Genomic DNA, 17,357 nt, shown 5'->3' with positions numbered 1-17,357 from the left:
GAATTCTTACTGTCAGGTGTGTAATTAGATTAGTGCCCCATTCGTGTCATTCATGCCAGTTTTTGAGCTCCCACGCTACCTGGAGCCCATCTTCCATTTTGTAAAGTCTATGCTGAGCACTCTGGTGCAATAGTAACTTCCTGAGAAGGTGACTTATTTAGTCCCTTCTATAGGACAGCCATCCCCAGTCTTTGAAAGAGCCAAGAAGACCCAGAGGCCCTGCAAGACAAGACCATTGCCAGATGTTCACCATTGCCAGATGTTCACCATCGCCAGACGCTCGGAGAGTGTGGTTCTTACTGGCTCTGCAAGGAGAAGCATTCAGCAGCTCTGTTACAGGAGCCTACCTGAGAGCAAGGCAGCTCACAGCACACACGAGCACTTGCATACACGTGCATGTGCATGCACACACATGCATATACACACAAACACATATATACATACACACAAAACACACACATATTCAAAACACACATACACACATACACACAAACTCACATATGCATATATACACACCCAAAACACACACATACACACAAAACATGTACATACACACAAAACACACACATACACACAAAACATATACATACACACAAAACACACACACATACACACACAAAATGTATACATACACACCAAACATACACACATACAAGCATACACACATACAAACATACAGACACATACAAATACACATACACACAAATATACACACACACATATATACAAAGCACACACATACAAACACACACACACACACACACACACACACACACACACGCTCAAATATTTGAATACTTGATCCCTAGTAAGTGGCACTGTTTTCGGAGGTAAGACCTTCCTGCAGGCAGTACGTCACCGGGAGTGGGCTCCGAGAGTTCGGAGCCGTGAGGACTTTGGGCAGTGGGCAGGACAGGGATGAGATCTCTCAGCTTTGATTCTGTCTCCATGCCTGCTGCTTGCTGCAGAGCTTTCCTGATAATGTATTCTCATCCATCTGGAACAGGAACACTGAACAAAGCCTTCGTTCTGTCAGTTGTCTTTGTCGTTGTAGTTTATGGCAGTAGCACAACAGCTAACACACTTAGAAGCCATCACAATGGCTGGCATAGGCACGGTGGATCTGCAAGTCTGCCTCCTTCTAAGGGATGTGGGCCACGCCTCCGCTAATCCTTCCGATGACATCCTCAGAGGTTTGTGTTTACCCATTCCCACCTTCCTGGGTGGGGGGGAGGGTTGATCTCTGCAGCGTTACTGCAAAGTAAGTAGGTAAACAACGGACACCTAAAGATTCGAACCATCCAGTTTCTTTTTCTCCAAATTCTGACCACCAACAAAATAAGCTACACAATTCCATGTAGCAAAACTATCGCCCAAGGGTACCATTAGAACAAAGTGTCCTAAGAAAGCCAGGGATACACTTCCAGCTCTCCATCTCCAACCCTGACCCAGTGAGGCTGCCCCAGTAGCCAAGCACCGTCCCATCCAAGTCCACAGCCATTATTTGGCCTTAAGGATAGCATTAATCTATCAAAGCACCGGGTGGTGTAGCAGGTTAGTAATGGGTGGATGTAGCCTGTTTGCCAGGGCACTTTGACCGACACAGTCCATGTTCCTACCAACAATTCTAATATTTGGAGGCAGCCTTACCGTTTTACACTGGGCTGTTTGCTCAACAGCACTCACAATTACTCCAGAGGTCATTCCAACATTATGTACACTGGTTATCTTAACTGTCACGATGGGTCCAGAACCCCCTACAAGACAAAACTCTGGGCCAGAGATATTTAAACGAGATGGGAAGCCTCACTCTAAATGTGAGTGAAACCATCTCTGGGCTGGGGGTCAGGATTGAGCAACGAGGAGAGCTGAACCCCATCATCTCTCTCTGCTTTCTGCCCACAGTGAGATGTGATCAGCCCCCTCGTGTTGCTTCTACCCTGGCTCCTTGCCTGCGAGAGACTGTGCTTCAAACCGTGTCTGAAACAAGCCCTTCTTTTCCTAGGCTGCATCTGTCCAGCATTTTGCCACAACAGTGATGAACAGAAGAAGAGACGGGGTTATCATTTTACAATGCCTTTTTGGATTAAGAAAAGAAAATGATCTTTTTTGTTGTTTTTATTTGTTAAGAGTACCACTTTAAAAGAAACAGCAAGGGCAGAATAAGGAGTCCCTAAAGACCTTATTTGGCAGTGAATGTGCTGAGGACGGTGTGACTGCACCCCAGTTAGCACAGGACCGGGAGGCGATAGGTGGAAAGTTCCAGAAAGGCCATTCCCGGAGCCATGTGGCACTGTAACATTCTGTTCTCCCCAGCGTGCTGCTCCAAGGCGTATTCATATTCCAGGGCTCACTGCTCACGGAATTTCAGATGGCTTCACTGTTTCTATTCACGCCCCAAACCCAGGTAATGTTTTGAATTTTTAAGATGTACTTCATTCCTGAGAGGCAGCATGTATCGGAAGCCTTTGTACACTCAGTTAATGACCCATAAGAAAATCCCATTATCAACCAGGTTTGTCCAGACTTAACCTTCTAAGCGGCCGATAGCATCTTTGTTTCTAGAAAGGTGGTACCGGCTGAGATAGTTAACCCACGGTCCTACAGAGGTAGCTAGTCCCAGCCCTCAGGTCAGAAAGGGAGGCTCTGGAGGTCTTGAGAAGGCTTGATGCTCTGACAGACCCTATCTATCAACATCATCTAATTGGGACCGGCCTCATAGCCTCCCGAGAGCTCTGGTTTCCTCATGTCCTTGACCGCTATAGATCAAGTAGACGTTGTCAGGCACCTCCATTGTTCAGCTGTTGTGTTTCGTTCCTGCTTTTACATTTTTTTTACACATCACCCGAGCCACTGTGTCCTCCAGGGGCTTCCGGGATTGGAGTGTGGCTTGGTGTGATGGGCACTGAGGTCAAGGACAGATGCTGCTGCCTCCGAAGGTGACGCTTCAGCCATCAGCCAGTCCTTACCTGCCACTCAAATTCAACTCTAGGGTGAGAATTTATCTAAGGATCAGGGAAACTTACCACTGACCCCAGTTAAAAGGCTGTAGTATCTCACCCTTTGACCGCCTTGGTGGACTTGGTTCTTAACCACAAACCTGTCTGCTAGTAGAGAAAAGATATAACAAAATTAAAGCAGGAGGTTGATAGGCCATGCAGAAACGTCAGATGCAGTGTTGATTTTTTTAGCCACCGCCAAGGCAGGATTGTGGCATCTGCTCATGCATGGCTAGGGGGAAGATGACGCAAGCTTCTTCTGTTTCAGTCCTTGCTGCTACACTAGCAAATGAACCTGGGACATTCCAAAGGAAAGTCTCCAGGTGAGATGTGCTTGCTGCGACAGACCCTGTCTAGTCTTTGGACGTAACTCATTCTGGATTGTAAGTCTCACCTCTCGAGTCTCCCTTTGGTGGGAAGTAGCAATGTTGCACAGAGGTTCCAGACAGCTGCCCCATGGCATCTGTAACACAGCTTCCAGTCTGGTTAGTGGAATAGCTGGTGGAGTTGCCCCGTGATGGTGACCGGGTCTTGCCATGTAAAAGTCAACAGGAGCCAGACGTATGACGGGAGGTCAGTCGGGCTTATGAGAGCAAGTTCTGTCTATGTCCACCTGAGGGACAGCTGCCCAATCCTCAGGAATTACAGACTCAGCAGTCATGAGCTGTCCACAAGGGCCCACATGGCCAGAGGGCTCCGAAGAGGGACAGACGATGGAGGAGTAGAGAGATTTCTAACACAACGGAACTGTTGGGTTCTTGCTTTGGGAACACACTTATTTCCATCTCCCCCACCCTTTCTGCCGCTGCCCCTTAATGGTGCCAAAACTAACCTAACGTATAGAAGAGTGGAGTCACAGTCACTCTGACAGAGTGCTGCAGTGTACTTACTTCAGGGAATTAAGGGACATATAGCTAAAGCTTCTTTACTATTGGGGAGATAATCTTCATACAGTATGTGAAATACGCTCACTAGAGTTTGCTGATAGTTCCACAATAATGAGAAGAAACATTTTCATTATGGTGTAATGACACCTCAAGCCAAAAGCCAGTAAGAAGGGATCCAGAGGGGAGTATGTGCCTGATGTATGTGACTCTGCTATATCTACTTCCACACCCAGGAAGAGGGAGACAACATGACCTATGCACACCCCCCATGCCATGCTGGCAATAACAAGGTCGTCAGCCCCAGGGGAAAAAAAAACACAGAGACTCAAAACACAACAAAATATCATCTAAGAAATGTTAGGGCGTGTAGCTTAGATGGTAAAGAAAATGACCCTCAAAGGCCAGCAGTCACTGGGTTCGAATCTACTGTCCCTAGAAATGGGCTCATATTTGTGACTTCTCCTAAGGATGCTGACAAACCAAAGAACAGTGCCCTGAGTTTGCTGGGATCACACACAGGACTGTGGTGACTCAAAGGCAGCCACTCCACTAAAAAGGCCATCTTGAAGTGGGTGATGCTCCCATGGAAACTTCACCCAACTTGTAGGCAGCCCAACAGCAGGGTCTTCCATCCCCAGTGACTGGTGACTGTTAACATAACCTCTAGATGTGACCTCTTGAGTCTTGTAGGGAAACTCCTAATGGGTCACACTGGAACGCTGCACAAAGCCTCCACTAGGACCTGACAGATCTCTGAGCTGTCCTTGACAAGCTCTGTCAGGGGTGGTGTCACCCCAGGTTCTGAAGCCAGCCTGTCCCCAACTCTTTGATCTCTTGTGGCCTGTGAGGAAGAGGGTTAGGAAAGGGGGACGGTGAACACACACCGATCATCACAAAATAATAGTACAAAGAAATAAAACCCTCCCTGTGGGTACGGGGCTTGGGTCAGTCTACAGTAGCTCATCAGGATGAGCTCCAGCAGCCCATGCAAGCCCCCTTCCCAGTTTCTTACTCTGGATAATCACAAACACTTTACAGTGGGACCCCTGACAGATCTGAGTCCTTGACAATGGCCTCAGGACACAGAGTTAGCCGATTCAGTAAACGTTGTTTCCAGTGTGCCCTGTGCAGAGAATTTTAAAGAAAAAAAAAAAAAACACACCCTTATGCTGATTTTACTTCTCCTGGTCAGAACTGGTTTTCCATTGTCCCAGCGTCCTCTGGGGCCTTTGCCATCTATAATGCTGAGCACCAACCAACAGCAATTGCTTCCTTTGTGGTAAAGCAAGACCAGCATTGTCCTCCTTAATGTACCCAGTGGGTAGGATAGCACACTGGTGTGGGGAAGGTGGAGTGGGAAAGGGCAACCATGGACAGGTGGATGGTGAGTGGGGGAAAAAGCATGTCAACCTCCCTGGTACATCAGGAACAAAATTTTTCTTCTCAGCAGAGCTCTAGGGGACACCAGGAAATGGGAAAGGTTACATATCCCATGGCCTGAATCTGTGTTTTCTTCATCAGGGCTAGAGTCCCCACGGTCTAGCATCAGCCTCATGAATACCACAAGGTTCTTAGTCATCTGGTCACAGAATCCCACTAAGAACTACGAAGAGGATAAGAAGTCACCAACTCACAGGGCAAATCCAAAAGAGCTGAGAAGAATTGAAAGGCAGCCCGACTCCCACCCCAGGCCACTGACCTTGCATTTCTCAGAAGAGATGATAAAAGTCCAAAGATCCAACCAGTAGGGATCAGCCTGGCCTGGGGCCGGCAGCACTGACTTGGAATGGAACCTGGTTCCTGATCTTAAAAATATGATCCAGCGAAACAACGGTTTTGAGATGATCAGATAATAAACGATTGGTGATTTGGCTTCATACGGTGAGGCAACACGTGTAAAAGACACCATTTCCATAATCAATTTTAATTAGCAGCTTATAAATATACTTATGGTGTAACATCCTTACTAATTTTTAACCTATCCTTTGGTAATTTCACACATGTGTATAAGGTATTTTGAACATATATCCCCATCCCTTCTTTCTATATCCCCCTTCCACTCCTGGGGGATTCCTTCTTCCAAGCAGGGTCCCCTCTTGCTTCAGCATCTTTCCCCAACCCCCAATTTTTGGTGACCCTCAAGTTCAATTAGAACTGACTGCATGAACGTGGACACAGTGGTATCTACTGACGCACGGATAGCTACTCAATGGCTGTGTCTATGAGGATGATGATTCCACCCCCTCCCCTGGTACCCACTAACCACAGTGAGTGCTCGGGGAGGGGTAGGACTTCCAGAGGTGCCTTCCCCAGCCACGACGGAATGTTGATGGGCTCAGGCCTCTGCAGGTTTTGTGCAGGTGACCACAGTTCTCCCGAGTACATCCAGAACACAGCGTCCCACAGCTCTTCTCTCTACCCCGCAGCTCTTCCCACTTCTTCTTCTGCAGTGTCCCCGGAGCCTTAGAGAGGGTCACATAGATGCCCCCACATAGGACTGCACACTCAGGGCATGTGAGACCCTATTGGCAAAGAGCCACATACTTAGCATGTGGACAAAGAGAGAGCAAGCTAGCTTAGCTTCAAGGAGCAGATAGCAACCCTGAGTGTCAGGCAAGGTGTACCCACTTGTACATTAGTGGCATAGCTGTTGTATGGGTAAACAGCCACACTCTGATTTGATTTGTGGCTTGATCCGCAAGAGACCTGCATGCCTTCACTCCAGAGAAACAGTGTGACAGAGGCCCAGGGTGAACTGGTGCAGCAAGGCAAATTCATGAGTAAAGGCATTTGCTACCATGCCTGTTGGTTTGAGTTTGAACCTTCAGGACACAGGCTATAAGGAAAGATCAACTCACTCAGGTTTTCCTCCAACCTTCATACAGGTGCCGTGCACACTTGTGTGCACTAATAAACACACGCAAAACTAAAAATTGTAATAAAAGCTATTGTTAGGGGCTGGAAAGATGACCCAGTGGCTTAGAGCACTAGATGTTCCTCCACAGAACCTGGCTTTGAGTCCCAGCACACACATGGTGGTTCACAGCTTCTGTAACTCCAGTCCCAGGGGATCCTACACTTTCTTCTGTCTTCCATGGGTACTGCATACAAGCAGTACACAGATATACCTGCAGGCAAAATCTTTACGCACATAAATATAAATGATTACTTTAAACATATTTTTAAAGGAAGATGTTCTCCAGTAGAATACACAGTTTCCGTGTATTTTCCTACAAACACCTCCCTCTGTTTACTGTGCCTGCTGGCTTATAAAATGAGAGACTTTTGCTGAGACACGTCAGGACAGAACCGGGTTCGATGGCATGCCTTTATCGTAAGGAACTGTCTCCACACGCACTCAGGTCAGAAACCGGGGACTTCAGAGCTGGCTGAGGGAGCCGCACTGTGCAGTGGAGAAATGTGTGGCCAGGTGTGAACACCCGTGGCAGTCAGCTTGCTGGGACCTAACTCACCTTGACCTCAGAGGAGGTTTACACGACTCCAAGCACATGGGCTCTAGCTGTCCAAGTGCCCTTGTGTCAGAAGCCCGTAGGAGGAATGACATCACTTATACGGAGACACGTGCACAACCCAGGGACCGATCCCTTTACAGCGCTGTGTGCACCCAGGATGGGCTCACTCACTTGAGAAGAGAAGAGCTACCTCCCAGAAATGCAACCACGTCTGCGGTTTCAGTGACAGTGGCAGAGGATGAGAAGCTCCCCTCAGTCTGTAGGGGGCCGAGGCGGCAAAATCAATGCATCCTGTATTTTACCTTTATTGTGTGTTTTAAAGATGGATAACAGGAAGCGGTTGTTGAACTGTGAACGTAACCCTAAATGAGAAGCAGGCCAGAGAAGTCCAGTTTGCACCTGTCCACCTGTTGTGGACATCTGTCAGGGCCTCATGCAGTTGCCTCCCACAGATGAACCACACACTTTTAACATCAACTGCTCAAATCCAAGAAGCTCCCCACTACCCAGGTTCAATACTGCTGCAAGACGTGTTTCTCTGAGTCTCCATGAGGCAAAGTTAGGCTCACGTGTGTGTGTGTGTGTGTCTGTGTGTGTGTGTGTGTAGTGTGTGTGTGTACACTTGTATGCATGTGCTTGAAGAGGCCACAGAACAATCTTAGCTATTGTTCCTCAATGATGATGATGAGCTCGCGTGTTTAGACAGTATCTCTCATTGCCCTAGAGCCTGCTGATTCAGCTAGGCTAACTGGCCAGCAGGAGCACTGGTATTAGATGCACGTTCGATGTTTAGTGTTTTGGCATGAGCTCTGAAGATCGGACTCAAGAACTTCATGCCCACAAGGCAAATATAGATGGCTTACACATCTAGGGAAGTTCCTTGCTCCCCATGTCTTACAATAGCATCATCTAGGATGTTGGGAAACACTGGATGGGGCTGTGGTTGGAAACCTGTACTCTCTACATAGCTTGCTCTGGAAGACCCTGGCCCCCTCAGAAAAGCTGCTTGTGACGCATGCCAAAGGTTGACAGGAGACCATCATAACCCACTCAGGGTTTCCCTAAGGACTTACTCTAAAGATAGAGCCAAAAATCAGGGATTATCAGTTTTCAATAGCATGACTTACAAACAACAATTCAAAACAATCTACTCACCAAACGCCAAGCAAATGGACTCCATAGAGCACAATGTAGGATGATAGTCAAAATATTTCAGCCCCATGGCTCATAATGCATGGTGTTGGCATCGGAAGTGACACCTGACCAATCAGCCTGAACCCCAAGGGAGGGACAGACAGTGCCAGAGAGCCAGGCTCACATAGCCAAATTTAAGGATGCTTTGCAAATCGACAGTTATAATGTTAGTTGTAAGAGCTTTCTCCTCACAAGGAGCCGTATGTTCATGCAAACCTATATTTGAACAGGGGGAAGAAAAGCTGGTGTATACACTAAATGGTAGGCATGGCTGTCCCTGAGCCCCAGGCTTGGAGTATGTTTTCATTCCTTGTACTTTATTCTCTCTTCCAACATTTTATAAACAGCACTTGTTTATAATCAGGAAGAAATGAAGTGTTCTCCCCAGCGCAGCCTCAAGAGCTTAGATCTCCACATTTGTCTGTCTCGGGACCTCCACGGGGCACCGTCTTTCAGCCGGAAAGCGTCTGCTTGAATCGATTTTTATGCTGGTGGCGCCTGCATCTGGAAGAGGTTCTCCACAGTTAAAGCGATCAAGGCCCTGCTTCACTTCTGCAGTTTATCAGATGAAGTTTTCCCACTGCTCTGTCAACTTTCAGAGCTTTGGAAATTATATTTAGGGACAAATGTGACCTTTCTTCATGAAAGGTTTTCCAAAGTAAACGTAGATGCAGATACATTTTTTAAGAGATCCAAGGGAGAGAGCCTGGGCTCCATCTGCTCAGTTTGCGTTGACGGGAACATCCTTTGAAGCGATGTAGAGAACGGCTCTGTAGAGATCCCGGCACCAACACTGTTCCATTCTCTCTCACACTCAGATTTCTCTGGCTGGCGTGGCCACCTCTCATGAGTGGGGAAAGTGACTGAAAGAGGCAAATTAGACAAGAGGGAGTTACTTTAGCTCGCAGTTTCACGGAGAAGACAGCATGGCTGCCAGGACTCCATCCACGGTGGCAAAAGATTGCTTGTCAGCTGTTACAAACTTAGTGGACTGGGAAGGAAAGAGCTCAGGCCTGAACCAGCTCACCTACAACATATCAGCCCTGCCCCGGTGGCCCTCGGTGGCCCAGTGAAGGTAGTCCCATGTTCCCAAGTTCCTCATTCTCCCAACAGTGTCACCAGCTGTGTGCAGAGGGGCGGGACGATTTCTATTCAAACCATGCCATTGGCCGCATCCACGCGCTTGCAGATGCCATTGGCCTCATCCACGCGCTTGCAGATGCCATTGGCCGAATCCACACGTTTGCAGACGCCTTTAGCTCAGCAGCTCAGCATGTCTTTACCACAAAGGAAATTTGCACATCCACAGCCACAGTCGTGACCCAGAACAGTTCTATCACCACAAACGTTCCTTGGTCAGTCTGCTTTTATCCTCAAATCGCAAACAACTGCATCCGTCGATAGCCGTCCTCTGCACCCCTCCCTCTTGCTGTTTCGGAGTTCGCTTCGTATGTTCTAGTTTATAGTCAGAACCTGTCCAAGGAATGAGACCCTGACAGCTTGCATCCTCTAAGACTCAAATGACTGTCAAGGGAAGTCAGGAAAGGAAGTGGGATTGCCTTCCCTTCCCGGCCCATGAACTTCACCGTGGGAGAGAGGCAGATTGGCAAGGGCTGTCTTCTGCACACCAGCTGGAGGGACACAGGAGGCTCAAGACAGCCTCCCCCAGCGGCGAAGCCAGAGGACTTTTGCATGGCAGTGCCCATTTGCAGAGCCTAATTTTACAGAATTATCTGAATGGACGAGTCACATATGCTAGGCCTGAGTCAGTCCATTTGGCTATCAACCGATCACCCGTCGGCCTTAGCACCCCCGACATGAAAGCAGTATTTTCTGGAAAGAAAAGACAATGACTCGCCAAGCTTTCCCTAAACGTCTACATATGGTCTAGACTGGGCGTGCGCTGCATGTGGGTTTGGTTACATGCAGGGGCTCAGTGGCTGATGTAACCCAACCACCAGAGCCCCAGAGATACCAAGAGTTGGCAGGCACACAGCCTCCTGGGCTGAAGGATGGAACCATATGAAAACTTTCCCGAGAAGCGGCTCCTCAAAGGCCGGATTAAACATGGCTACCCCTGTTGTAGGGTGAGTGGGGGCCTGGGTTCTGGATAGTGACCTGCAGTCTCCACTGATAATGGTTCTGTTCCTTAGGGGGCTTCAGGTTCAACTCCAGATGTAGACGACATCGGGTACGCATCAGATGATGTAGACGCCACTGTGCACGCATCAGATGTGAGTCCCTAATGGACCACTGTTGAGCACTGAACCAAGATGAGGTGAGCCACTCCAAAAATAAATACACTTACAAAGTCTAATACACTCCTTGCTCCTCTACCTACGACCCCCTTCATGGCTGTCTCCTGCTGTAGCACCCATGACTCCTCCATGCCTCTCCCTTCTGCACCCATGACTCCTCCATGCCTCTCCCTTCTGCACCCATGACTCCTCCATGCCTCCCCCTCCTGCACCCACAACTCCTCCATGCCTTCCCTTCTGCACTCACAACTCCCTCCATGCCTCCCAATCCCACACCCATGACTCCTCCATGCCTCCTCCGCCTGCACCCATGACTCCTCCATGCCTCCCGTCCTGCACCCATGACTCCTCCATGCCTCCCGTCCTGCACCCGTGACTCCTCCATGCCTCCCCTCCTGCACCCGTGACTCCTCCATGCCTCCCCTCCTGCACCCATGACTCCTCCATGCCTCCTCCGCCTGCACCCGTGACTCCTCCATGCCTCCCGTCCTGCACCCGTGACTCCTCCATGCCTCCCCTCCTGCACCCGTGACTCCTCCATGCCTCCCGTCCTGCACCCGTGACTCCTCCATGCCTCCCGTCCTGCACCCATGACACCTCCATGCCTCCCGTCCTGCACCCATGACTCCTCCATGCCTCCCGTCCTGCACTTGTGACTCCTCCATGCCTCCCGTCCTGCACCTGTGACTCCTCCATGCCTCCTGTCCTGCACCCATGACTCCTCCATGCCTCCTGTCCTGCACTTGTGACTCCTCCATGCCTCCCGTCCTGCACCCGTGACTCCTCCATGCCTCCCGTCCTGCACCCGTGACTCCTCCATGCCTCCCCTCCTGCACCCGTGACTCCTCCATGCCTCCCCTCCTGCACCCGTGACTCCTCCATGCCTCCCGTCCTGCACCCATGACTCCTCCATGCCTCCCGTCCTGCACTTGTGACTCCTCCATGCCTCCCGTCCTGCACCTGTGACTCCTCCATGCCTCCTGTCCTGCACCCATGACTCCTCCATGCCTCCCGTCCTGCACCCATGACTCCTCCATGCCTCCCGTCCTGCACCCGTGACTCCTCCATGCCTCCTGTCCTGCACTTGTGACTCCTCCATGCCTCCCGTCCTGCACCCGTGACTCCTCCATGCCTCCCGTCCTGCACCCATGACTCCTCCATGCCTCCCGTCCTGCACTTGTGACTCCTCCATGCCTCCCGTCCTGCACCCATGACTCCTCCATGCCTCCCGTCCTGCACTTGTGACTCCTCCATGCCTCCCCTCCTGCACCCGTGACTCCTCCATGCCTCCCGTCCTGCACTTGTGACTCCTCCATGCCTCCCCCTCCTGCACCCATGACTCCTCCATGCCTCCCGTCCTGCACCCATGACTCCTCCATGCCTCTCGTCCTGCACCCGTGACTCTTCCATGCCTCCCCTCCTGCACCCATGACTCCTCCATGCCTCCCGTCCTGCACCCATGACTCCTCCATGCCTCTCGTCCTGCACCCATGACTCCTCCATGCCTCCCATCCTGCACCCATGACTCCTCCATGCCTCCCGTCCTGCACCCGTGACTCCTCCATGCCTCCCCTCCTGCACCCATGACTCCTCCATGCCTCCCCTCCTGCACCCATGACTCCTCCATGCCTCCCGTCCTGCACCCATGACTCCTCCATGCCTCCCGTCCTGCACCCATGACTCCTCCATGCCTCCTGTCCTGCACTTGTGACTCCTCCATGCCTCTCCTCCTGCACCCATGACTCCTCCATGCCTCCTGTCCTGCACCCATGACTCCTCCATGCCTCCCCTCCTGCACCCATGACTCCTCCATGCCTCCTGTCCTGCACCCATGACTCCTCCATGCCTCCTGTCCTGCACCCATGACTCCTCCATGCCTCCCGTCCTGCACCCGTGACTCCCTAAGTGCCTCCCCCTCCTGCTTTGAAGAGTTTTGTGTTGCCTTTATTGGCTCTGAACTTTTGATTCTCCTGCTTCTACATCCCAGGTGCTGAGACCTTAGACATATGACACCATGCCCAAGCCCTGCCCTCCAGATTTTAAAAAGAGTTTTATTCCTTCGAGTCCTTCTTGCAAAAGGCAGGATTCACAGCCTCCTGCTTTGTTCATGACTACATCAGTGCCCCCCATGGGCTCCTGGGTCTCTTTTGCTTGCAGAAGTCCCTTTAGAGAATTAGCATGAAAGAAAAGAGTGAGTCAAAGGGGGTCACCAACAATGTCCCCTTTAAAGGATAGAGAAAGTCAGTGTCGGTGATAGAATGGAAACATCCCGCATAGACTCACAGGGAGAAGCATTATTGAAGGTGTGGCCTTGTGCGAGAAAGCGTATCAGAGGAGAGGGGGTGGGCTTTGAGGTTTCAAGAGCTCAAGCCAGGCTTAGCGTCTTTCTCTTTCTTCCTGCTGCCTGCCAATCCAGACACAGAACTCTCAGCCCCTTCTCCAGCACCATGTCTGCCAGCACGATGCCACGCTTCCCACCAGGACAGTAATGGACTGGACCTCTGGACCTGGAAGTCAGCCCCAATCCAATGCTGCCCTTTATAAGAGTTGCTGTGAATCTGGGCTTTAATTGGACTCAGGTAACATCTGAAAGACATCATGGAAACTAGCTTCACAAGGTAGGACCCAAACTTTAGGAGAATACTGAAAAGGCTGCAGATGTTTAAGACACAACTATGTTCAGTGTCGAGGAAACAGACAGGGTGTCCTGGGAGAGGGGGGAATCTTCCCAGCACCAAGGCTTGAGGAGGGTCACCTACCATATGAGCCACTGTCCCCAGGGCGTTCTATGTTGGGGTTCAGTTACCAGTGACAGAACTTGTGCAGATAGGGAACTCTGTGGTTTTTGTTTTTAAATTTTGTTTTGTCTTACTGCTGTGTTTTGAGACAGAGTTCTGACATATCCAAGAGTCTAACTTCAAACTCGCACTCCCCTTGTCTCAGTCTTCTGAGTGCTGGATTCACAAATGTGCAACACGACACTTCCTAGGAGAGAATTCCTGAAAGGCTGAAGTGGCAAATTCTGGATGTTACCTGACCATCAGACACTAAATCCACTGCCAAGTGAACCTGCATGTAAGTCTCAGAAGGATGCTAACAATGGGTGACACTGTAGTCCCGGCACCCAGGCTGAATAAGATAGTGAGCTTAAGGCTAGACTTAGCTTTGTCTTTAACAAAGATAACCATGGTCTGAGTCATAGATTAGTGACAGAATGAGTGTCTACCATGTGTAAGGTCCTGAGGGTCCCCAGAAAGAGAGAGAAAGGGAGGAAGGAGGGAGAGAGGGAGGGAGGGGAGGGAAGGGAGGAAGGAAGGAAGGAAGGGAGGGAGGGAAAGGAAGGAAGGGAAAGAAGGAAGCAAGGGAAAGGAAGGAAGGGAGACAGAGAGGGATGGAAGGGAGGGGAAAGGAAGGAAGGGAGACAGGGTGGGAGGGAAGGGAGGGAGGGAGGGAGAAAGGGAAAAAGAGAAGAAAATGAAAAAAATTAAAAAGACAAAGACAAAAAGTTTTAAATTTTTTTTAAAAAGTAAAGAAAAAAAAGAGTTGCTGAGATCATGGCATCTATCCATAGCAATAAAACCCTAAGAGACTCAGTAAAAAGAAATCTACTGTGTCTGGGTGTTGGAATTTAAGGGTTTCATCACTTCCCCCTCCCTGGTGCCACCTCTGCTCAGTTATGTCGCCTTTGACTTTGTTCTACAAGAGTTCTTCTCCTAGCCCAGGTCCCCACAGACTCTTAGCCTCTGGGACAGGAAATCTGTCTTCTGCCATCTTGAGGGTGAGCCTTAATAGGTTTGATTTGGGCTGTGTATTATGGTAAATCTAAGAAATCCTAACCGACGTAAGCAGTGTTCCTGTCAGATTGAAATCAGCCTTTGGTATGGGTGGGGGTGCTGACAGGAGGCCTTCTGAGATTTTCAGGCCAGCCATGCTTAGCAGCATGTGGCCTCCGAAGGGGGTGACTGTCCAGCACTGCTGCCCCTCTTAAACATGTGTGCTTAAGCACTTGAGAAGGTCGTGGAACCTTTAGGAGTTAAAGGCTGAAAGAACTGGGCCCCATGGGATACTGGGTCACATGGGATGCTGGGTCACATGGGATACTGGGTCACACGGGATGCTGGGTCACATGGGATACTGGGTCACATGGGATGCTGGGTCACATGGGATGCTGAGTCCCAGTGGGTGGGCCTTGGTCCCACTTCCTGTTCTCTTTCTATGCCTGGCTCCTTCTGGTCATGCCAACACGGTCCTCATTACCATGATAGAATGCGTTCCTTGGCATAAACTAAAGTCAACCCTTTCTGTCCTAATTTAATTTTGTGAGCATATCTTATGGGGAAAAAAAGTACTGACCTACTGTCCATAGGAAGCTTGGACGTTGGCCCAACAAAGGGAAGGGGTGGCATCTGGAGCCCTCATGGGACACCCAGTGGGTCTTGAGTGCAGTTGACCTGAGGGGTGATGCAGGTTCTCAGAAAGCTCAGCCTGGACCAGCAGACACATTTAAATGCGGGAGAAAGGGAACTGAAACCACTCAACCCAGTTAGGTAAAACGCGGATATAATTGGCAAACCTGACAGTCTTGGCAGCTTCTTCTATTTCAGTCAATGCGCCCAACCTGAAACTATTGCCACAGGTGACTGAAGGCTACTCTGAGCAGCCACCTCCAGGTTCTAGGTTTCTAAAGTCCCAACAGCAGCAATGGAAGCTCCAAACTCTCTCTTTTTAGAGGGGTTTCCACTCATAAATATTCTCAGACATAGAAACACGAGTCCACCAAAACGAATGTGAAGGCTAGAAGCCGCACCCACTGTGTGCTCCTACACACTGGAAGCTAGCCTACTGTGTGCTCCTACACATCGTGAGTTCCCCATCTCCCGCCCTGCCCTCCACCATCACTTCCTGCAGGTTCCCTACATATTCGGTATCTCAGCTCTTGTCCTCTGCATTCACCAGGTGTTATCACGGAGGAAGGAAAATGTCTTTCTTCTAATGAAACCCTACCAACTCCAGATGCATTCTCTCCCCAAAGCACACACACGTTAGGTAAATTAAGGTAGAAAAAAAAAAAAAAAACCAGCAACGCTATTCAGTGCTAACTCCAAATGGCACCAGGAAATCGCCACAGCTCTTCCAGGGACTCCTGAAGTATCTTCACAGGTCCAAGCATCGGGAAGCACAGATTTCTAGGGCCAGCCTGGCCTGTGCTGGGGCCCTGCCCGACAGTCACGTAGCTGGCTGTGCAACCATAGGAAGCTGCCATCTCTCGAGATCACCAGTGTCAAATGATCCCAGAAGTGGATCTGTCCACCACATCGCCCTTCTGCTGGGGGTTCCCCACTCGTGCTGTATCCACACACCACTCAAGGTAACAGGTATAACACGAGGCTTAGCAAGATAAAAGACACATGTAGACAGGCATTGTCCTCTACCCCGGGCATTCTGGAGCCCAGACTATCATCTGCAGAATCATGACGTCCGTTGGTGTCTTGCTAATGTCAGGGGAAAGCACTCGTTTAGAATGTTTAAAATGAATAAAAAAGTAACTAGGGCCTGCTGATATTCAAGATTAAAGATGTTAAACATTGTCTAAAAGCAGTGAGAAACTCCCACCCTGTGACTGTAAGTCACATCATTTGACTTTGGCTCTTGGGGGAATATTAATACAACATGCCAGAAGTTTGATATATCATGTCCCTTGACTGCTATTAAGAGATTAGATTTATATATATGTAGTTATTTCTATATATAAATACAAATTCATTTGCATGTAAGCTGGCTGTATATTAGACCATAGCAAATTAATCTTGGTGCTTTGATACATGGGTCCCATTCCTCTCCGATTCCTAGGAATTGAATGTAAATCAAATATATTGCGTAAACATGGCAGCACCCCACTTCAAACTCTTCTCTGAGATTTATTTTTCCAGAGTCAAGGGCAAATATTTACTACGTTTGACAAAGTTCAAAGGACTCTGATTAGGAAGGCCCCTGGTAAACAGCTTCAATTACCAAGCTGGGCTCTGCTGTAGAATTCCACTCAGGGGCACTTGTGTTGGCCCTGTCAAGCCTTTCACATAAGGTTCTCTCTTCACTCCATTTTACAGAGCTTTGAACACAGGGGAACAGTGTTCCCGGGTCTGTGTTGCTTTACTAGGATACACTGAGCTCAGCATTTTGACAATGTCAAGCCTTCTCCTTAAGGAGAAAACTTGGGTGATTATTTCAGAGTTTCTGCTCCTCCCACAATGGAGAGGGAGCCGAGGAGACCCAGAACTAAGTGCCCAGAGTCTGCCCATGCACTGGGATGGACATGAACCCCGCAAGGATGCAGAAAGCTATGGAGTGGCTGACCCTGGGCAAAACCTAGCTGAGCAATAGACTACAGAAGTTGATCTCGGCAATATGGAGTTAGGGTAGGAAGCTGAGCACGAAGTCAGGGCGAGCTGAATACCACGACTATCCAAGATGACGCCACCCGCCAACCACACAAAAGATTAAAGGGTTAAAGCACAGCGTGAATACCCACGATGGGGTCCAAGCTTA

General features: G+C 49.5%; 1 pseudogene; it reads left to right on the top strand.

Moving 5' to 3' along the window:
- The first annotated feature begins 1,099 nt into the window (after positions 1-1,099).
- Gapdh-ps18 (Glyceraldehyde-3-phosphate dehydrogenase, pseudogene 18) overlaps positions 1,100-17,357 on the top strand; it is a 39,996-nt pseudogene continuing 23,738 nt past the window's right edge.

This window comes from Rattus norvegicus, chromosome 16 (genome assembly GCF_021556685.1).
Source record: "Rattus norvegicus strain SHRSP/BbbUtx chromosome 16, alternate assembly SHRSP_T2T, whole genome shotgun sequence".
In the NCBI taxonomy this organism is placed as follows: Eukaryota; Metazoa; Chordata; class Mammalia; order Rodentia; family Muridae; genus Rattus; species Rattus norvegicus.
This window is presented reverse-complemented; position numbering and strand designations above follow the sequence as displayed.